Source organism: Lycorma delicatula, chromosome 2 (genome assembly GCF_047948215.1).
Source record: "Lycorma delicatula isolate Av1 chromosome 2, ASM4794821v1, whole genome shotgun sequence".
In the NCBI taxonomy this organism is placed as follows: Eukaryota; Metazoa; Arthropoda; class Insecta; order Hemiptera; family Fulgoridae; genus Lycorma; species Lycorma delicatula.
In genome coordinates this window covers 188,965,382-188,988,346 of record NC_134456.1, presented here as the reverse complement: position 1 = coordinate 188,988,346, position 22,965 = coordinate 188,965,382, and the positions used below count along the sequence as shown (strand labels likewise).

Here is a 22,965-nt window from a genome sequence, read left to right as displayed (position 1 = left end):
GAAAGTCGCACTTATTTCATATTCATCTAATTCTCCTGTTTGATTTTATCGAAAAATTAATTGCTTTTATTATTTTTCTTAAAAACTGAGATTTTTTTATCATTAAGGAGTTGGTTTTAACTCGGTATATATATGAGAGCACGAAAGTATTCTCATTAAAAGGTATTTGTGCCGCATAAATCCAATTTTCATTTGTTGCACACCGTCTTCACAGTGTCAAGTTCATCAGATATTTTAATCGTTCTCTCTGTTTAATTAAACACCTTCAGTACTTGTATTTTCTTAAAACATTCTTCGTAACGCAAAGAAATAAAATTGTGGCAGATTTTAGAGAGATAATTAATACCACGTAACAAACAAAAGTAAATTTTTTTTATTTATAATATGTAAAATATAATTTTATGTGTCTTATCGGTAAGGAATACAACTAATGTACTCTTTCTTTGTGAAAAATACAAAAATGAGGGTTATCTGTCCTGGTTGTTAACGAGGATTTTTACTTCCTTGTTCGAAGTAAAGGAAGTATTGTGATCGCGAAAAATGTCGGTTTTTAGATTTCAAATATCCATTTTGACCATCCCTGAATCCTTTTTGACTAGTGACGGGGTGACGTCTCTACGTACGTATATGATATGCTCGATGTCATACTAGTCAAGTAGCGGCGGATTCCGTCTCAGTGATGCACAAACTTAGGAGGATTGCTCGGAAGGACTAAGGGTTGTCTGGCCGTCAAATGTATATGTGTACCGAGGTGTCCTCGAAAGCATGACATCGTACGCGGCGCTCGTTTGGATGCATAGTTTGGAGAGAAATTGAGCACTTGTTTAAAATTTAAGGAGTGGCCAGCACAGAGCCTTAATTATATGCACTGGTGTTTTTAAAACAACCTCCTACAAGGCTACCTCTGTATTGGGAAAGGCTCTCCAAATCGATTTAGTGGTGAAAGTTCGGGCAGCCATGTGGATATGATTGCAAGAAGCCGGGAGGCCAAGTTATTCGGCTTGCGGTTTCGAGCCGTGCCAGTACCGGAGCGGAACGGTGATCATAATGCACCGGATCTATATTTCGTTCAGTTGCCCATCTCCCGCCTGCGGAAGAGGCTGCAGAGCCTCGCGATGGAAGCATGGCAGCTGGAATTGGACACCACGACTAAGGGAAGATCCCTGTACAAGTTTATACGGGATCTGGGGGGATGGTATTCTTCGAGTTCGTTTTTAAGGTCAACGGGTACCCAGGTGCTCACCAAAAAAAAAATATATATATGTAGAAAATAAATGCTTTCGATAATTTATTTAATTTTGAGTAAATATTTGCGTAGTTTTTAATAAATTATTTTCATGTTTTCTGTTTTTATTTTTGAGAAGAATTTTATTTAGTATAATATGAGGCCACCAAACCGGTAGCCAAGCTGTACAAACTCTGAAGGTAATCCTGTACATCACACTTCTTTATGATTACTAAATGAAAGTACTGCTTTAAACAGTCCGATTGAGTTCAGAAAAAATACAATATATTAAAATTAGAATAGTATTTGCAATTTTAATGAAACAACAATGTGTTGTGTCGGACCTTCCTCCCCTTTCTCTTAGATTACAGATATTACCTTACAGATTACTAATCTGTAAGGATTACCCATAAATAAATAAAACATACACTCGCAGTGGTGTTTTAATATGAATTTTAAAATGACGAAATATGAATCTTAAAAAAATGTGAAGAAAATCTGACGTGTTCAGATTATAGTATAATGTGAATAAATATCAAAAATTAAAATTTCGTACGTAATTACAATAATGTATTAATCACCAAATACAAAACGTTCTTGAAAATCTATCGCGGAGAGCATCATGTTCTTGTCTCCATCCTTCTGAAGAAATAGATTAAAAAAACTAAAATAAAATACAGTGGCCTTTGTTAAAATGTAACGAACAGTGTATTTGATTTAATTATATCGTAAGATATAATTATTTTATGTTGTTTTACGTGTAACGTATTAGTATATAAAATTCTGTAGAGCAATTTGTACACATATTCCCACTCAGCTTTTCAAAACAGTTACAGTTTTTGTAACTTTTAAAAATAACCATTCGTGACATTAATAGTTATTTTAAAAATGTCCCGTGTAAAAAAAGTCAAGAAATTCATTAGTAATGGGTTAAGGTTGGTTAAATTAGTAAACTTAATAAATTAGTTTTTAGGTTAAAAAGCAATTACTACAAAAAATTTTACTTCTTTTACTTTGTTTTCAATTTTTATTTTTTAAATTAAATTACAGTTGTGAAATAAAATTGTATAAATTAATATAAAAAGTGGTTGAGGAATAAATTAACATTACCTTCAATTTTTAATTACATATTTTTATGAAGCGGGCTATAAGTTTCGCACTAATTGGTAAAAGATATACAGATAAACTTTTCGTATTAGCTGAATCATCACCTCAATAGCGTGCCGTTTTAAAATTGAAAGATTGTTATTGGTTTTCAGTAAGACGCGGTAAAATTAGGTTATTCATTCCGACAGTCAATACCATTCTAATTCTACTGTTTTTCAGTTTTCAGGTTATTTCTCACTTCTTTAATGAGAAATTAAAGAAATACGGAAAACAAACAAATATAATTCAGAGTATTGTTGTTTTTTTTTTGGGGAGGGGGATCGCGGTCGTCGATTAAAAATAGCGACCAAATCAAAAAACCAGTCTTGTCAAACAGAAAACAGATCATCCTGAAAAGCAGACGTCATAAAACATTAAAACCCCAAAAGAATACAAGATGACAAGGGTGTACACAGGGCCCTTGCTACTAAAAAGATACAGTCTATTTCTAAAGAAATGTAGTCAAAAGCTATCAAAACGGTTACAAAGAGCCCGCAATTATTAAAAAACGTCTTTAAAATAATTTCCTCAATAGTTTAGAAACACAAAACACATAAAAACACCATCAGTAAAGTCAATAAATCTTAAAGTTATTAGAATTATCGTGTAGGTTTCCTTAGGTTAACCTTTTTTTCCTTTTCTCCGTCCTCCAACTTTGAAGACGATTGAGTCCTTTGGTGTCTCAGGCCTCGTAGATGGAATCTTCATCCATCTGTGATACCACTGATGGTGTCTGAGAGGAAGTTTTGCGGCCGGTATCGGATGATACTTGGTAAAGTGGAGCGAGGAGTGAGGACTCATCGAAGTTATGATATTCTAGATGATTATACACTCCCAGTTATTGTTATCCGTAATAATTTATTAATTAGATGTAAGCTTATATTCGATGTATTCTTTTTTAGATAATTCTTGTAATATTATTTTAATAATTTATTATCGATATATTTCAAAAATATTTTTGATATTGTTTTTGATTTAATTATAACGTAAGAGTTATGTTTTATGTGTAACGTATTAGTATATAAAAATTGTATTATTTTTACAGGATTGTGTATTTCCGTATTTTAATTAATTTATTTCGTAGTTTACTGATTTTTAGAATAATAATTTTTTTTTCAACGTATTTTATTTGCTTATGATTATTTAAAATTAATATTCTACATAGAAAACTAGTTTGTTTAATCTGCAGTGTAAATTTTTTTTTGCTAGCTTTTGTTAATGCGTTGACTCAGATATTGGATATAATTTATGTAAGAATATAATTTTATGTACGTTTACGTGGGTGATTCCATGTTTTTATTAGCTTAAATTGATTTTACTAACAACTTTTTATTTTAATTACATAAAAATATTTTTAAATATGTAAATAAACTTTAATACCTTTATTGTATTTAACGGAATACTTTTTAGATAAAATTTTATTAAAAGTAATAATACAGACTACACCAGTTTACATTTCATAAAAAGGCAACTTCAGTCGATGGTGGACATAACAGCTGAAATGTCATAAACACGCGAGTTAGCGTGTCGTACAACACTAGATAAAGTGATAAGGGAGCAAACACGTTATTGTGTTTTAAGGTCTAATACAATTCAAGTCTTGAATTTTAAATTAATTCTTGTCAAATCCACAGGTTAGGTGACCTGCAAACCTATATGTACATTAACATAATTGTAATCTAACTTTATGTCGGGGTGTGTCCCAGCATAATTTTTATAATCATGATACTATTAATGTTTTTTTCTTTTTTGTAATGTTGGTAACTAGGGTGACGTTATTGATAAAAACGTTAATAATTTTTTTTTCTTGATAAAGGTTGAGATGCTACCACTCCGCCAAGGAGATAGGCGGAGTTATTTATATAAATGAACACTGGGAACAATTTGCATGCCAGATTCAGAATTAATCTAAAAAAAATCTTATAATGTCAAAATGATTTATACATAAAATCTGCGGTAAAAAATAAAACCTTGTACTTAGTATTGGGAAAATACAGTTTTTCCTGTAATTGTACCACATCTTTTCTTTTTTACGATATTTTAATTTAACTTTCCAATCTGTTAAACTCGTGTAGCGTAACATTCGAAAGGTAATGTGATCGGTCAGAAATGAGCTCCTTTCCAAAAGTTTTTTGTTTTGGATATCTAAAAAAAAAAAAAAAAAATGGTACTCGTATGCATGTATATGTATGTGCTAAATGACAAAACCAACTGAAAAACCGACTATTTTGTAAAAAAGATTTTAATAAATCTGATATCACTGGTACGGTATAAAAAAAAGGCCCAACCAAAGTACGAGCTTGTGTCGTCACAAGCAGACTGCGTATTATACTACTCGGCCTGAAAACATCAAATCGAAGTATTACTTATTATCATATAATACGCGGTAATCATATAATTCATGTAATTAACTCATGTGGAAAGAATTGAACACATAACAACATAAATGTATTGTTTTTAAGTAGAAAAATATTACGTGCTAAATTAATGTTTTGGAAAACAATAATATAAGGTGATGTCAGTACGTGACGTCACAAGCTCGTACACTCGCTGGGGCAACTATATCTTTTCTTTAAATATAGACTGCTATAAAAGTATTTACACGTGATATCCTTTAATACTTATTGGTCATTTTTAGTTATGTTTTTATTATCCGACTTTTATTTTTGTTTACAAAACCGTAATAATTACGGTTTACATATGTTTTTATTTTTCATTTTAGAAGCTTAATAATGTTTTTTTTTTTTAAATCGTTCTATTTTACATATAAAACATATTATTATTATCATTACTTCCAATTAAATATTTGATTCATTTTTAATGAATTGCAAAAGTATCAGTTCCAACTAAATGAAAATAAGTTAACATAACGTACAAATATTATTGTATAAGACAAATAAAAATTTTATTTACTGAAGTAATTTTGATAGTCTAGGATAAGTCGTAAATTAATCGTGACCACTCTTTTATAAGATTCTGGTACAACATAACTAGAGCACGAATTCCTCAATTTTCTGAAAAATAGTTAGATAACTGTTCATAATTTATCTATTATTAACTTAACAGTTTAAATATAAATAGTTATGTAACTATTTGTTTTGTTTATTACTAAGGTTTTTAACGTGCGTGTTATGATATATTTAGCTTTATATCTCAAGAACGGTCTAACCTGCAGTAAAGAAATTAGATTTACTAACTACTGAAAAAAAGTTTTGAAGATTGAAAGAAGAAAAGAGGATTAATTATAGGAATGTTTTTTATTGTAAAAATCATATTTGTGGTGTGGAGAATATTGAGAATATGGTGTATTTCAAAGCAAGTTGAAATTCATGAAAATATTATTTGTTTTTATTTCTTATCTCATCATAAGACATACCATTTATATAAATACCAAAGTCAGACACCATTTATATAAATAAAAATGTAAATGTTGAAAATCTTAAATCTCCGAAAGTTCTTTACCGATTGCTTTGAAATTTTGACACAACGTTGCATTCGAATACGTACATATTTTTTTTTATACCTACTATTTATATACCTAAGGTTTCACACTTGTTTACTTGTAAAAAAAATTATTTTTTTGAAAGCAACATACTGAATGTTTTACGATTCCGTTTTAGTGTTTCCGATATTTGTGTCCTCTATAGAATAAAAAACTACTGGACCGATTTACGCGCGGGGAAAAAGGGAGGAAGGGAAAAATCGAAAACGGTAAAAGGGATGAAGGTAAAAAGGGAAGAAAGGAAAAATAGAAAATGAAGAATAGGGAAAACGGTGAAAAGGAATTGGAAACGGGAAAGGAGAAAAAAAGAAAAAGGGAAAAATGGGGAATGAAAGGGAAAGGGGGAGGAAAACGGGGGAAAGGGGATACGGTAAAATTGAAAATGGTGAAAAGGGGAAAAAAGGGAATGGTTAAATTTTGTGAAGTTCCGTAATGTTCATTTTTTTAATGTTTTATCAAAATTTCAACTGTGTTCATTGAATCTATATATATTCAAATGTAGCAATAGCGAAGCATTGCCGGGTCTGCTAGTTGAGAATAAGAATTTTGAAAAATTTTAGGAGGAGATTTTATCAGAACTTTTTAAATATCTTGTTTTTTATACTACTTTAAATCATGAACTTGTAGTATTTACTTTATATAAATGTAGTGTTATTAATAGTAATAGTTTACCGAATTCTTTTCAAAGGATTAAGCGTAATACCCGGTTTTAAAAATAGAATTTCTGTAGCTTTTTTCTGGATTTTTGAGACTGTTAACAAGAAATTTGGTTTTAATTATTATTATTTTTGGGAATTGTATTTTATATGTTGGTCATATTTTTTTTATCTTTAGATCAATTGATCTAAACCCCTAAAAATAGAAGTTTTGACATTTTTTTCGTTTAATTTTATTTTTAAATGATCCGTTGTCGTGGTGAAAATAGTTAATTTGAGGCTAAAAACACCGTCATCACAGATGTTAAAAATTTTAAATTATTATTAAAATTAATTTTTTTTTACTTTGTTTGAATATCCAACATACTGTCATTTTAAGTTCAGTTTATAATATTTTACATCTTAGACTATACCTAAGCACAGGATTTAATTTTCGTAAGTTTACAACCGGTTTAGTAAACCGTTATAAAAGTTTTTGTTAATATCATTATTCTTTGTTGTTATAAGAAATAAGTAAATAAATTTAAACAAAATAAATATAGTCTTAAGGCTAATAATTTTCAACTTAATATGTGAATTGTTTATTTTTAAGCTTTATGCAAACTGGTTAAAAATTCACAACATAGTTTTTGTGAAATTTTTTTTTCGAGTGGTGTTAAGACGAAAACACCGCCACATGTTAAATAATTGTATAATTTCGTATTATTTCCGGTAGATCTCTGTTTTCTAGCAAAGATCATTCACCAATATACAGACCCAATACTTTATGGCGAATTTCATGTGTTGGATATACAGTGAACTCCGATTAATAGAACCACCGGCTATTCGGAGTACTATTTTAGTTTGGGCGTTTCTGTAAAAAACAGGAACATATTAGTATAATTCATGTAAAATTATGCCGGTTTAACGGCTCAAAATGCCGCTTACAAGGCCCATTATTTCGTTATTTATTTTTCGTTTCTTTATTTTACTCGTAAAATAACGGTTTTATTAATGATATAAGACGTTTAATCGCTATAGGGGGAGAGGTAACCTTTTCTTATCCGCTGGGAAAAACATTTTTATACGTACTGGTCTCCACAGTACTTAATTCTTTCAAGTCGGGTAGGAGTGGTGCGAGTTCTACTGCTTATTTACAACTGTGCTGCGAATCCTAATTGATTTTTTGCCGCCAAATTCAACGAGTTTATTTCAACCGCTGTACATTGGAATAATAAAAAATGTAGAATTTATTTATACTTTTTTACACTTAATTCATTTATTTAATTCTACCGCTCACCTATGACGTCACAGCGTAGTAGACGACTGCAACAGCAGTCGTCAGCTGTACGTCAGTGCTACACTAGCGTTGCTTGTGGTGAGAGGGGTTACTATTGATGTAGTATACCCGCTTAGCCGCTAGTTTATTTAGAGCATTTTTTAGGGTGGGGTGATTCAATTTTCCAAAAAAAGTTTTGCAAATATTATTTTTTAATTGTTAACAAATGCGCCTAAGAAAAATAAAACCTTAATTAGGCGAAATATCGAGATACTGAGGGTGACCTTGCTGTACAGCCTCACCCCCCTTGTCCTTTTAAGAGAAAAATTGAATTCCATCAATGCCCCATGTATAGAAGTAATCTGACCAAGTTTAGTCAAAGTCGGTCCAGTAGTTCTGGAGATATGAGGAATGCGACACCGAACACACACGTACGTACGAACATTAGGAAAATTTTCATCCTTAGTTTTTCTTGTCCCTTAGGTATCAAAACGTCAAGACCCGGTGAAAACCGCATACGCACAAATTTCACCGATTTCAATACTTTTCCTTCTAAAGCTATAGTTCTGTTATAAAGCTAGACCAGAAAGTAAAAATTTGTCTGTAATTGTAGATTAATGTTATTTCACTGCTAAATTTTTGACCGAATCAAAATTTAATTACCATCCACCGTTAAAGGTACACGTAAAAACCTGATGCTACAAAAAATGATCTCTTAACACTAGACGTGAAATCATAAATTGATTTCCCATATATTTTTTAACTGAATTCGGAAAAAGAAAGGCTCTGAATTTAATCCTTAAATTTATTTTTTGAATATGTTTATGCCTTATCTTCAGCACAATGATTGATTTTGCTACTTCTTTTTTACTTTCGTGAGAAGATAAAAAACTTCTGTTGGTCGCTTTTTAAGTTTTTTCTTAACACCTTAGTTAAATGTTTTGTAAGAGTATAGTCTGATATTGAACGTAATTTTGCGAGAAAATTCAGGAAAATTAGTTGGCTAACGTAAGTAACACTTATTACCGCATTCCAAAGAGTCCTAGTTCATGCTCCGTAGCGGTCCCTTTTCATAGTTTTGATAGATTAGCACAAATAATAATAAAAATTAATAGAAAAATAATAAAAAATTTAATTATTTTATTTTCTTAATTTGTTTTGACTTATTTTTGTTTTAATCACAAAATTAAGCAAGTTTAAAGAACTTAATTGCCTTTTTCCCCTAGATTGCAATATATTCTATTCCAATGAATGTAATGATAATAGTAATTTTTACTACATTCACAAATGCGGGTAATTATGTCAAAATTGTGAACGTTTAAACATTTTTCTGAAAAAAAAAATACATATCTGCGACAGTAACCATGTAAATGTTTATCTTCATGTACTCTCGCTGCACATTTTAAACCAACGTACAGAGTTTGGACTAGAAATCAGATTTTATTTCATATAAGTTTTTGATTTTAATTTTTATGACTATTTTCATAATTTATTATGATTTTATATTTGTTAATTTATTATTATTACCATTATTATATTTATTATTTTAATTTGATTTAGTCGTTCTGGGATTGCATCTATTTTTATTCCTATAGCATAAAACCAAATTTGGTTTGCACTAGAAATTTTGGTGAATATGTTCAAGTAATCAAACGCGAGGATTTAAAAAAAAATTAATATATATACGCGTGTAATTTAATGTTTTTATACCCAAGTTTTCTATTACCCGTTAAACAAAATTTCTGGATGTTTTATTACGTAGATGACAAGTTCTTCAAGTTGATTTAGTTTGTAACAAATTCAAACCGTACTGTTTTGCTTTGAAGCGTCTTAATAAAACTCTAAAACTTTCCTTCATTGTAAACATTTATTATGCTCTCGTATATTTTAGTATAACGTATAATGTCATCTCTTGAGGCTCCCTCAAAAAGTCTGAACGAGTGTTTTTTAAGATATAAAAATGAATTGAAAATATTTCCATTACTTGTCAGATTTATTTTGAACAAAAAGGTTACCCGAGTTGTGTATTAGGTACATGTACTTTCTTTTCAGAAGTTATTATAATGAAACATATTTTACGAAAAATATAACATTAACTGTTGGAGAACAAAATTTATGACTATTTTCCCAAACTTACCACTTTTATATTTATAATTTTTACCTTATTGTATTATGGTACATACTTCAAAACGTCAAGTGAAAAACAAAATTAAGCAAGTTTAAAAACTTAATTATGTATTTTTTCGCTAGATTGTAATGTATTCTGTTCTAATGAATATAATGATAACAGTAATGATTACTACATTCACAAATGTGGGTAATTATGTCAAAATTGTGAAGTTTAAACATGTTCCTGAAAAAAAAGTTAATTTAAGAGACATATACGTTTACATAAACCACTGATTTATTTACTCTATAATAATTATGTTTTCGCTTACTAAACTGTCGTATAATATGAAGTACAAAAGTTTTAAAAGTATTTTATGGATTTTTCATTTTGAATCACTTGTGCTTTTTACTGTTAAGAATCTAATTAGCGATATTTTCTAGAGAATTGTAGATACGTATCTGTGACAGTAACCATGTAAATGTTTATCCTTGTCTACTCTCGCTGCATATTTTCAACCAACGTGAAGAGGTGGACTAGAAATCAAATTTCATTAATTATATTTCATACTCCAAATTTCTCTGTTCATAGTATGGCTTTTAATAAATACCTTTCTAGATAACTCTTCGCAGTAATGACTTACTTTTGTATACGATTTTGGTATCTTTTTTTTTGTTGCACGCTACCATAATTAATTTCTTAAAGAAATTAAACTATTAGGTTGTAGAATTTTTGCCTTATTTTTCTTTTTAACTTCAGGACTTACTGACCGGTAAACATATTTCTTTTGCCTCTTACATCTTGGTAATATGCACGATTTTAAATATTTGTTATTTATGATGTATAAATCTTGTAAACGCAAAAATTAATATGTAAATATTTATTACTATAGTCTATTTATTATATATAAATAAATAAATAATAACAATACTGCTATTTTTTTCTTTTTAATCTATATTTATTTATTTTATATGTTGATATATGTAAAAAGAGAACTTATGTCATCTTGAGAAACGACAGAATTTGTACTAAAAAAAATTAGAAAATTCCTTATCAAATTAATTTGAAACCCAACCTACAGAAAGGTAAAATATGAAAAATTTATTTTATATTAAAAATTATGTTTATCTAATTTAGGAGAGCTAAGCATTATGTAATAGTTGCAATGTTTACAGTGTGGTAATAGAAAGATGGTTTTGTAACAGGAAACCACGTCTTCCCAAATCAGCTGATTTGGAAGTCGAGAGTTCCAACGTTCAAGTCCTAGTAAAGCTAGTTATTTTTACACGGATTTGAATGCTAGATCGTGGATACCGGTCGGTGTTCTTTGGTGGTTGGGTTTCAATTAACCACACCTCTCAGGAATAGTCGAACTGAAGGCTACACTTCATTTACACTCATACATATCATCCTCATTCATCCTCAGAAGTAATACTTGAACGGTAATTCCTGGAGGCTAAACAGGAAAAAGAAAGGTTTTGTAATAGAAATTTGTTTAATAGTGTTTATTTATAAGTACAACTGTTTCGCGAGCTGATTCTTCTGTAATTTGACTGAAGTATTAGCATGGCATATTTAAGTTCAGTTTATCACTTGAGCGTTAGATTAGCGTAAGTTTACTTTCTATTCTTGAAGATTACCCCAATCTGGTTATTGTGTAACATAAAAGGTTCGTCTTTGGTAATAAAGCAAGACTTAATTTCCATTTTTATTGAAATATTCTGATAATAGATAAAGGTTGAATTTCATATACCCTAAATTTGATTACCTTTGGAAATAAAATTGTCCGCTATATCTGAAAATATGATTGGCCATTATGTCGGTTCTCCTGTTAAAAGTGGTATTAAATTTCTTCTTTGCGTTTTAAAACGTCTTTTCCTGTAGGATTATTTAGTCTTATTCCCCACAACATTTTCTTCGCGTTTTAATTCATCTCCGCCTTGAAATTTAATAAAAAAGGTGAAAAACCATCCTCACAGATTTGATACCTTGGAGTGCAATGCTAATGATAATTTGAGACGACTAAGCTAACACATTTACTGTTTTAATTACAGAATATACAGAAATTTATAAAAATCTAAAAAATACTTATTCAGTTATACGGAAAACGTATATCTATATTAGACCAACACATACATGTAAATTTTTAATCTAGATTTTGTTATTTTTATATTCAATATATCAAATGAAAAAATGTCCAGGATGGTATCTTCTCATCATAAGAAATACGTACTAAAACAATACGTGCCTCTGTTACATACTAAAATAGTAGAAAAAGTTCAGAGTGTTTTTTTTCAGCAATCATCACAATTTTGATTTTTTAAATTCGTTCCTTAAAAAAGTTTTTTTATTTAGTATGAAGATTTTTTATTAAGAATTTAATATGGTGGAGTCTCGGACACTTATTAAAGATTGTTAAAAACAATAAACGCTTATTAAAAGCGTATTAAAGCTTGTTTAAAATTTCCCAATAAAATAGGTTTAAAAAATTAATTAACAAATTAACGAATTTCCAAAAATATATTAAAATGTAATATAATTTAATTTTTTCTTATATAACGTCTTTTTGAATTCGTTGCTAAATTAGAAAGAAACAACTAAAAATGTATTGAAGATTTGTATATGATTTATCTTTGATATCTTTGATAGTTTTTAAAATAGTTTATATGTTTCTTGAAGTTCTTTAAGTTTTTTCTTTCTGTATTAAATAGGGTTAGGCTTAAAAAAAATATTGATCGTTAAAAAAAGACGTTCGCAAGAATAAACGAGGGAAGCCTTTTTTACTGTCTATAAAAATAAAAGGAATGCAGTGAAACGACGTTAACTACTATACAACAATCGTTGAGGCTGGAATATAGGATTTACTATACATTTTTTTTAGACTGGAAAACAAACATTTATTTAAAATTTTACTATTGTTTTGTGTTGACGTTCGTGTGAAATCAAAATATTAGAATGACTTTAGGCTATATATCTTTATATATGCAGCAATTCAATACTTAGTAATGATGACAGAAATATATATTTTCTAATCTATGTGACCGTGAAATTTTTCTTTCAAAAGTCTTTCGCTTACCTTATCTGAAAGTAATTTTCTGCGAGACCACTAGAGAGACTTGCAAAATTATTTCAGAGGAAGTTTATAAAAGAATCACCGAATTCGGTCGATTTGATGGTGAAGAGATAGGCTTGTAGTACATTACACATTATACCAGTAAAATTGATAAAACTCATATTTTTTTTTTATTTGTCAGTAATAATATTTTATTTGCTAATGTGGGTTTAGATTCTCTCTATCGAGAGTATGAATCTTTAATTATTTCATCATGTATATGGTTTCGTTATACTGAAAATTAAATCGATGCGTAAATAAATTGGGACAGAACGGTGTTTAAAGTACAGTATGATTAATTAATTTATAAAAATTATGTCAAGGTTTCTCATGCGAGATCGATTTACCTGTTTTTTTGAAATTCAAAATTTTTTGCGATATTTAAGGGTTGGTCATATCAAAAGTTGTTTCAGATAAAAATTTTAGGTTATGTTTAGAGGATTAACGAGCACTTTAAACCGTTTCGATACTATGCATATTAAGGGTGGTATGATTTTTTCTCTTCAAAACCCCATTTTTTCCATCCCCTGGGCCAGTAGTTGGGGATATCAAAAAATTTTACTTAGATAATTTTTAGACCCTTATCCAAAGAATAATAGGAACTATAAACGAATTCGATATTTTACTTAATAAGAAAGTTATAGCAATTTATTTTTTCGAAGAAGCCCCCCCACCGATTTCCACCTCCATTTTTTGATTTTGGCCGTTAACTAACTCGACCGAGATTTTGGGACGAGTTATTTTTAACTTAATACTGATTTATAACCTTTATAAACTTTTGAGCTGACGGTCGTATTGGGGTCTGTGGGTTATGAAACGCGAAGATATGTCGAAATTTTCCGGAAGTCGAATCATGGAACCCATTACCAATAGATATCTTTCTTATGAAATCTACCTAAAGCACTGATACGAAATAAATAATAAAGACTGAAATGTTAAATCCAAGTGCAAAGTATCATCAAATACTCGTTAAAGGAAAGTTCGATTTGTTATAAAATGTAAGGATGAGGTTGATTGCAGGTTACATCACGCCGATATAATTTTATATTTTTTCATATACCGCAAATAGTTGGCGTTTACTTGGTTGTAAATAATCTAGGCTGTGTATAGAGTTAACAGAATGTCAATTTAAATCTCCGTTGTTTTACAGATCTCCTAATCGTTTCAGAAGTTTTACATAAATAGAATTAAAAACAAAATATTGTAATGATAATAATAAATTCAGAAACTGTTAATTTTTTTATGATTAAAAGTGATGATTGAAATCAAAGTTATTTCAGACGATTTTTTGGCTATCTTTATTGTCCGATTCAACAAAAAGTACTTTCAATTAACAAACAAACAAAGAGAAAATTATTTACAAATTTAAAAAAAGATTGATCAAGTACTAAACAAAATCAAACCACTACACAATCGTCAATCTCAACCACTGGATTTTATAAACGGAATTGTTCCGACTGTACTATGTTCTGTGTTAGACAAACGGGACAACAATACGGTCAAATCTTCCCAACCGTCTTGCAGACGAAAATAGAAAAAAAAATCATCTATATTAACAAAAACTTAGATCTACAACGACACCAAAAAAGTGCCAGAATTTAAAAAATGCATAAATCACTGAAGATGGCCGCAAAAGAGATCGAAAGTATTCAACTTGAACTTTTAATCCGTTATTTTAAATAAATTTGTTTGGTGTTTAATTTTTATTTATTATAACGACACAGCAACTTTACAATCTGTTCAGCAAGATAATTGAACAATAAGTTAATAAGATCTATATTTGAACTAAGATTAAGGAATCACAGACCTAGCGGCTGGTGACTTAACAATAACAACGAAATGAAAGAAATGAAATAGAAGAGCACTCCGTACATCCAGAACATGAAATTACCTAATTGAAACTATAAGGCAAACCAAGAATATTGTTCCTTAGCCATATTGAAAAATCACTGATCTTGTTTGTTATCCAATAAATTGATCGCCAAATAATTCGGGTGCGGATCCAACGATTTTGATACCGCAGGCTGACCAGAGAGATTTCCTGCCGTACGGTTTGCAAGTTAAGATCATTATATATGAGGCTATTACTTATGTACCAGGGTATGTTATGTACCAGGATATATTATTAAAAAAAAATAAAAGTTTTATTATTACTCAAAAATCGTAATAAGTAATTAGTGTTGTGGCACACACGTTTTGATGAATAGACGCGTTTCATTTTGACAGTGTGAATCGAAAAATATTTTTAATATGGGATAAAATCACTTCAATGATTATTTCAATTTTAATAAAGAAAACTTTTCCACGTACTTCAAAAACGCATAAAACACTTAATGCTATAAAATTATTGGATAAGAGTCTTTTAAATAAAACACAAAATTCATACACACATATAGACTGAAATTTTGTGATCTTAGGTAGAGAACATAAAAGACAATTTAATGTACTAGAAAAGTTTAAAATATACAAACATATTCATTAATCTACTACGTACAGAACATCTAAATTTATTTGGTCTGATTTTATTGTTAATTATAATAATAGTAATTTAAAAAACAGAATACATTTTCGAAAATATCAAAACAATTCATATCGGATTTTATTTTATATTTCATTTGTAAAAGAAACTGTTTCATTGTGTTATCTATCAACCTTTTTTAATTTTTAATTTAAAAAAAAATCAAGCTCTTTTTCTTAACTTTTTTGTACCTGTGAAAATAACTGTACGTGTTATTTATTGACGTGATTCAGTCGCATTACTGCAGAGAAATATGCACTTGTAACTTGAAGATTTTGTATGTTTTCAACCTTATTAAACGTTGATCCTATTATGTTTGTATAACAATTTGCCTTTTTTCTGAAATAAAGATTTATGCTAAATGGGGTTAATGAAATGTATTTAAGAAAATAGATTAAGCTCAAAAACTATGAAATATTTTGTTTTATTTAAAATCTAACCAGAATAAGTGAGTGACCATTTTGATTGTCAATCAGCATGAGGAAAAGCTTGCATTTACGAGTATATGTGTGACTGCCTGCACCTGCTTCCGGTAACTTGACTAAAAAACAAAAGAAAACTTACCGCCACGGGAATAGCAAGTAACCATATAGCGCGGGTGAAGCTGCGATGTGGAGCTAGCACATATATATATTTTTTTTTTATATATACACACACACACACACACACACACACACACACGGTTTTATATATATTGATTATAATCATTATTTCTTTTGTAATGACAAAAGAAGTATTGATAATAAAATACATATTAGAATTTTGTGGAAGATATAAAGGTTTGCGATGTTAACATGAAATACATGAGAATTAAAAAAATGTAACAAACTGAAGAAAATGAAAGCATTTTCTTCAGTTTGTAAAGAATGTAAAGACATTCTCATGACTTTTGTTACACTATTAATTGTAAAAAATAAGGTGTATTCTTAAGATGTTAATGTTATATTCTTTTGTGTTTATTTTGTACCTGTTAAGTTTATTTACAATTTAATCAGGTGTGTTTTTTATAAATTATATTTTACTTATCATTTTTTCCTTTTAGGTGACTCATCAAGTACTTTATATCCTAACTACGTATTTACTTGTATATAGTGATTGTGCATGTTTTGTTTTGCACCGATTAGTGATTGTTACATGCTAACCAGTATTATAACTTATGAATTTTGTGCTTGAACCAGTTATGTTATTTATAAATTTTATTCAGTTTTATCTTTAATGTGTTTGGACTGAACTGGTCATAGTCCTACCTTTACTTATTAACTGCTACGTTATTTATTAAATGTTGTAATTTTTTTTTTTTTTGCTTGATATCGCCGCATCAGCTTGAAGCTTGTGCGTTGGATATGGACAGGTAGCGTATGAAAAATGTCGTGCCTGACCGGGATTCGAACTCTGGACCTCCGGATGAAAGGCGAGACGCTACCACTCGCACCACGGAGGCTGGCGCGAGTGGTAATTATTAAATTACAGTTTAATAAAACAGTAAAATTAGCATGGAATGTTTTAATATAGATACAGAACATTAAAGCATGTTAATAAATTAAAAATATTCATATATATATATCGTGTCACGATGTATGCTCGGGATAAACTCCGAAACTACTGAACCGATTTTGATAAAATTTCGTAACTATCTGTAATTTGGTCCAACTTAAAATATAGGATAGTTTTTACCTCAATTATTGACCTGAATATTTGTTATTGCAAATTAAATGTTTAGTATACGACAATAGTGTGTTTTTAAATAACCTTGGAAGGAACATATTCTACTAATATAAACAGGTATTTAATTTTTAAAAAACAATCTAAAATAATTTACTTAACTGTAAAGATAGATATTTAATTTTTAAATAACCTTGGAATTCGACGTCTAGCGAGCGATATAAAAACTAAGATTTTCTTTGTAATCATGCAATTTCCCAGCACAATTTTCGTTGTCGCAAGATTAATTTGAAAGATGAAAGGAGAAAATGATGGAAAGGGAAGAAAATATATGGGGAAACAGAGGGGAAATATAGTATAAATGAAAATGGAAAAAAGGGAAGAAGGGTAAAATGGAAAAAAGTAAAAACGGGGAAAGGAAATGGAAACGGAAGAAAGAGGAAGAAGGAAAGGGAAACAGAAATGATGGAAGTAAAGTGAAATGAGGAAAGGAATAAGAAAGGGGGATAAAAAGGAGAAAATTGTGGAAAGGGAAGAGAGGAATGGGGAAAAGAGTAATGGAATGTGGTAAAAATGAAAATGGAAAATGGAAAGCAAGGAAAAATTGAAAAAATAAAAAAGCAGAAGGGGAAAATGTGAAACGGGAAAAGGAAATGCAAAGGGGAAAGAAGAAAAAAGGAAAGAAGAGAAAGAGAAGGGGGAAAGGGAAATCAGGGAAAGAAAAACAAGGGAATGAAAGGGAAAGGGGGAGAAAATGTTGAAAAGTGAAGAGGGGTAAAAATTGTAATGGGAAAAAGGAAAATGGTGAAGGAGGAAAAGAAAAAAGATACGGAAAATGTGAAAGGGAAAGGAAGAAATGGGAGAAAGGGGAAATAGAAGAAAGGGTAAATGGGAACCGTTAAATTTGTATTATAAATAAATAAAAAGAAGAAGAAATAATAAAGAAAATTAACAGAAAAATAAACTTCATTTAAGAAATATTATCAGCATTTCTAATATACATTTTAGAAAAAACTTTACACTATTTTTAACGTTTTTAAAGTGTAGTTGAAAAGCGTTATGTAATGTTTTACATTTCGTCTTCCAACACTTACATTACCCCATTGTATCGATCACCATCCTGGGAAGCTTTATTGAGACAGTGATTTTATCACCACAGCGATTTATTGAGTCTGGATTTAATGTTCTCAAATAACTGAATCGTTAATCAATAAAATTTATTTTTTTAACCGATAAACAACAGGATTTTATAAATAAAAAATTAATTTTTTACGTTCAGTCTTTTGACATAAACAGTCGCTGTTTAATCAATCTATTTTTACCGAATTGTTTTTATTTTATTTTAAAAAGAATTTTTATTCGATTGAATTGTTTAAAGAATTAAGTTACAAAATACAGGCTGATCGATCGGTAATCGGAAAGCAATGTATTTGCATGTATTTTGTGATTCTCTTTTTACATATATCTTAGAAAAACGGTGAGTTTTGTTCGACGGTTTATTTGTGTGAAAAGTTGCCATTCACACGTATGTATTTTACTGTAAAGTTTTCTAGGATTACAGATATCGTTAAAGTTTTTCACTTTTCTTTCTTCTTTCTTGATATATGATTATCCAATTTCTTACCAAACTTTAATATGTTATGCAAGAGATTTTTTCTGTGTAATGAATTATATAAATTCTTTAAAATATATTTTATAATTATTACATTAAATATCTACTACGTTACGACATATATTTCAATATGCTAATGCACAATAGTTGTGAATGATATGTGTTATAATTTTATATAATACTGCTGTGATTCTATTCAGTGTATTACATGAATGATATTTTACTTTGGATATTGTCTATTTCGCATTTGGGAGATTATTTTACTGTTGGAGTTGTATTTTATTCCATTATTTCAGGAGTAGTTCATCGTAATGTGTAACGAGCTAACTGAATACACGATGAACCAAGCCTACTGTGGATGAACCGGGAATCAAACCCAGAAATGGTTTTTGGTTATAATGTTGGAGCTAGGATATTTTTTTAAATTTAAACGAATGAAAAATTTATTACTATTTAACTCGTTCTTTTCTTGTAAATATAAACGATTTCTAAAAACACAAATCCCTTATTCATTTTATATTTCATTGTTTATAAATTTGCATTAAGTACCTTTAAAATAAAGACTAGTAAAAACTTTATGACTTGGTTATTCTTTTTTGCAATGCTTTTAGCGATGTCACTTGTAACTCGTGATTTTAATGGATTTTGAATTTACGATATTCTCATTCTACACAAGGCTTACGTCTGCCGCTTTATAATTGAAATCTGATTTAACATTTTATAAAAACAAAAACAGATTTCTAAAATCTCTTAGTGTTTTCACTAACAGAATTAATTTCAACTTCATTCGGCTTCATTAAATATAAAATTATAAGATGTGATGTTAACGATTTTGTATAATTAATGTACCTGTATAAAACTTAATAATTTAGAAACTTTTTAATTTTTTATTTCCAGAAATGAAGTAGTCTCAGGTTAGATGTTAAATTATGAAATTGATGTTAGTAGTAAGTAGTAGTAGTAGTAGTAGTAGTAGTAATAGTAATACGAGTAATACTAATAAATAAATAATTTTTTTTCATTAGAGAGCACAAAGTGTTAAAAAAACCTTTACAAAATAAAACTTAAAGTTTTGAAGTAGTTGGCCATTTTGGATGTTTTTAAAATTGTCAATAGATTCTTTTTTTTGTAAAAATAATTAACTTTTTTTTTAAATTTATTATTTCTTCCTGTGCAACATTATAGTCTGTTCGTAACATTATCAGTATCCCGATGAAACCAGTCGGTTTCTGAATGACGAATTAAAATCATGAAATTATAACACGATAACAGTAGTCGAGATATAACAGCTAAAATGTTTTTCAAATTTTTGTTGATTTACAAGACTCTTAATAATAGATTATGATCGCGTAAATAAGTTTAATATTTAAAAATTTCGAACTATGTAAACAATTAATCAAATTTTATCCATCAAATCAACTTGTCGTTCACTCAAAATATTATCTCTAACCTTTTAAAATATCTAGAACTATTTAAGTGCTGAAAAATAAGAATGTTCGTTTAGCCTTTGTTTGGTAATATGATGAATTAAATTGTCTTTTACAGTATTTGTTGTAAGATATTAATAAACAAGACTTTTTCTGATGTACAGTTGGGTGTTACGTGTATGTTCTTGTTTTTTTTTTTTTTTTTTAATTTGTTACACCGGAACACCTAGATACTGGAATTTTTTTTTCTTTACGTATTTTGTCATTTTTATTAAAAATATTTTTATACTTTTTCGTTTCAATTTTATAAACTTTTTATTTACAGAAATATTATTTTTCTTGGTTATTTTATATCGTTTAGTTTTCATTTCATTCGAATATTATTATTAAACAAGATGTTATTACATGGCAATGTATTCAGATAATTTGAGTGATGTCAAGATGGATTTTATTAGAAGAGAGCGAATCGTAATGAAATATTAACATTTGCGGAGGAAGTGTTGACACATAATCCACGTTTTCAATTCAGTTGTTGAGTAAAGTTGGTATTAAACAGTTTTTCTTACACAAATCTGACGTTACTCAGCATTAGCCATTTGCCCGCAGCCCTCTCTCTCTCTCTCTCTCTATATATATATATATATATATATATTGTGAGACATTACGTACTTTACATATTTACAGCCACCAGAAAACCTGGGGTAACTAATATAAAACGGCAAATTAATATGTCCATTTGGTACTGTAAATACCACCAAAATACTGTACTTATATACATTTATATATAATATATATATGTGTGTGTTGTAATTTTCCTTTTTTTTGTTGGGGCTAATATTTCTTGAAAAAATAATTGAAAATTTTATTCTTAAAAGTTAAAAAAGTTATATATTTTTTTGACACTACCGATATTTTTTAAGTTATTATATTGGTAAATTATTGAGTTCATTTCTTTTTAGTTTTTTATTCTATTCATCAAGTTTATTGAATAAATAATTACTTCCTTGTACGAAGTGAAGGAAGTATTGTGATCGCGAAAGTCTCGGTTTTCAGATTTCAGCGGAAATATCCATTTTGACTAGTTTCGGCGTGATGTCTGTACGTACGTATGTATCTCGCTCGCATAACTAAAAACGATTGGCTGTAGTATGTTGACATTTTTGATTTAGGACAGTGGAGGATAATCGCAGATGAAAAAGTATATAAAATAATAACCCACTAACAAATTTCTTCAGGAAAAAAGAATTTCATTCTTGGGGCACCTACTTAGAGCAGAAAACATCAGACTTGCAAACCAAATACCGGGATATAACAACAAAACCGAAATGGATAAAGGAAGTCCGAGAAGATATGGAAGAGTTGAGAATCTGCAAAGAAGATCTAATGACAAAATCTGGAAAATACGACAAACTAATTAAAACTAATATAACATTTGAACCTAAAGTCAAAAAGAAATTCAACAGGGTGTATTCAGAAAAGGACAGACGCCAAAGATCAGAATGCCTCAAAAGGATGTGGAAAAAAAGAAAAGAAACAAGAATAAAACAACTCACACGATTTGGAAATTAGAAGAACCGATTACAAAATGGACTGGCTGAGAAATTGAACTAAAGTGATCCTATGAGGTCGTAAAAGCAAAAAAAAAAAATCGTATAGTGTTCACTTGCAAATACCTTTGCTATCTACCCTAACGTTTATGAATGAATTCTATTGCGTTATTTCTTTCACTTATACACTTACAGTTTTACTGTAACTCACCGATAGTATTTCTTGCTTACTGGAATTACTCTTGGCGTCAAGAATTACTCGTATCTAACTGGATTCAAGACTCTTCTCGCAGGACTGACGTCTCGCATTCTCACACCTGTGACTCTCCTCGTTGGACCGACGTTGTAACGTGTCGCTGGACTGGTTCGCCACAGAACTCCGCCGAACCCAAGCAACACGCAAGGTCTCCTCGGAGAACTTCCCTTGCGGGACTAACGTCTCGCAGACTGGTTCTAATGGAACTTTTTTTTTAGCTGGTTGTATTCTGACTATTTATACTGCTGGCCTCTTTACCTACCGACGGGACCCAAGTCGAAGCGTGGGAATAGTCGACCGAGGCTTTTGTTCTCATGAATTCCAAACCTGGTCTCTTCTCACTGGACAACAGGTGTTCATTGTGTGACAGCGGGCAGTATAACAAAGGACGATTGTTAAACGGGCCTATTCTTTACAAAAAGAGTTCTCGTTTTTGTCCCTTTTTGGATTCCTCCAATTATTATATTTTATATTACTTTCATAATAATTGGTAGAATCTGTTATTCAGGCCCTTTATACGTCTTGTTACAATATAATAATTTTACTTTAACGAAATTTTTTTCATTCAACGTTTTTATGAAAAGTGTGTCTTTCTTTAAAAATTCGTTGAAGAAAACATTGCTTTGTTATATATATACTTACTGCTGTTTTCTAATAATGAATTCTGTAACAACGTATTTTGTTTATAAATTAATCTTATAAGTTTTTCTTGTTTGACTTTTTGAAAACTTTAACAAGACATATCGTTTGATATCTTAAAATTGTTTTATGTTAGCCGTAATCGAAGCTATTTTTTTGTAACATCTTCGTTAAATATATATTTAAAAATAAGTTTTTTTAATAGCTAAATAATTTTTTACGTTTTTCCTTTACGTTTTTTTTTATCTCTTGCGATTTCATTTATATTTCAACCTATTCATAGCTCATTCCTTACTTT

General features: G+C 29.4%; 1 long non-coding RNA gene across 1 annotated transcript in view; it reads left to right on the top strand.

Annotated features, from left to right (window-relative positions):
* The window catches only part of LOC142320396 (uncharacterized), a 295,081-nt gene that overhangs the window by 138,125 nt on the left and 133,991 nt on the right, over positions 1 to 22,965 (top strand). The gene's annotated exons all lie outside the window — the stretch shown is intronic.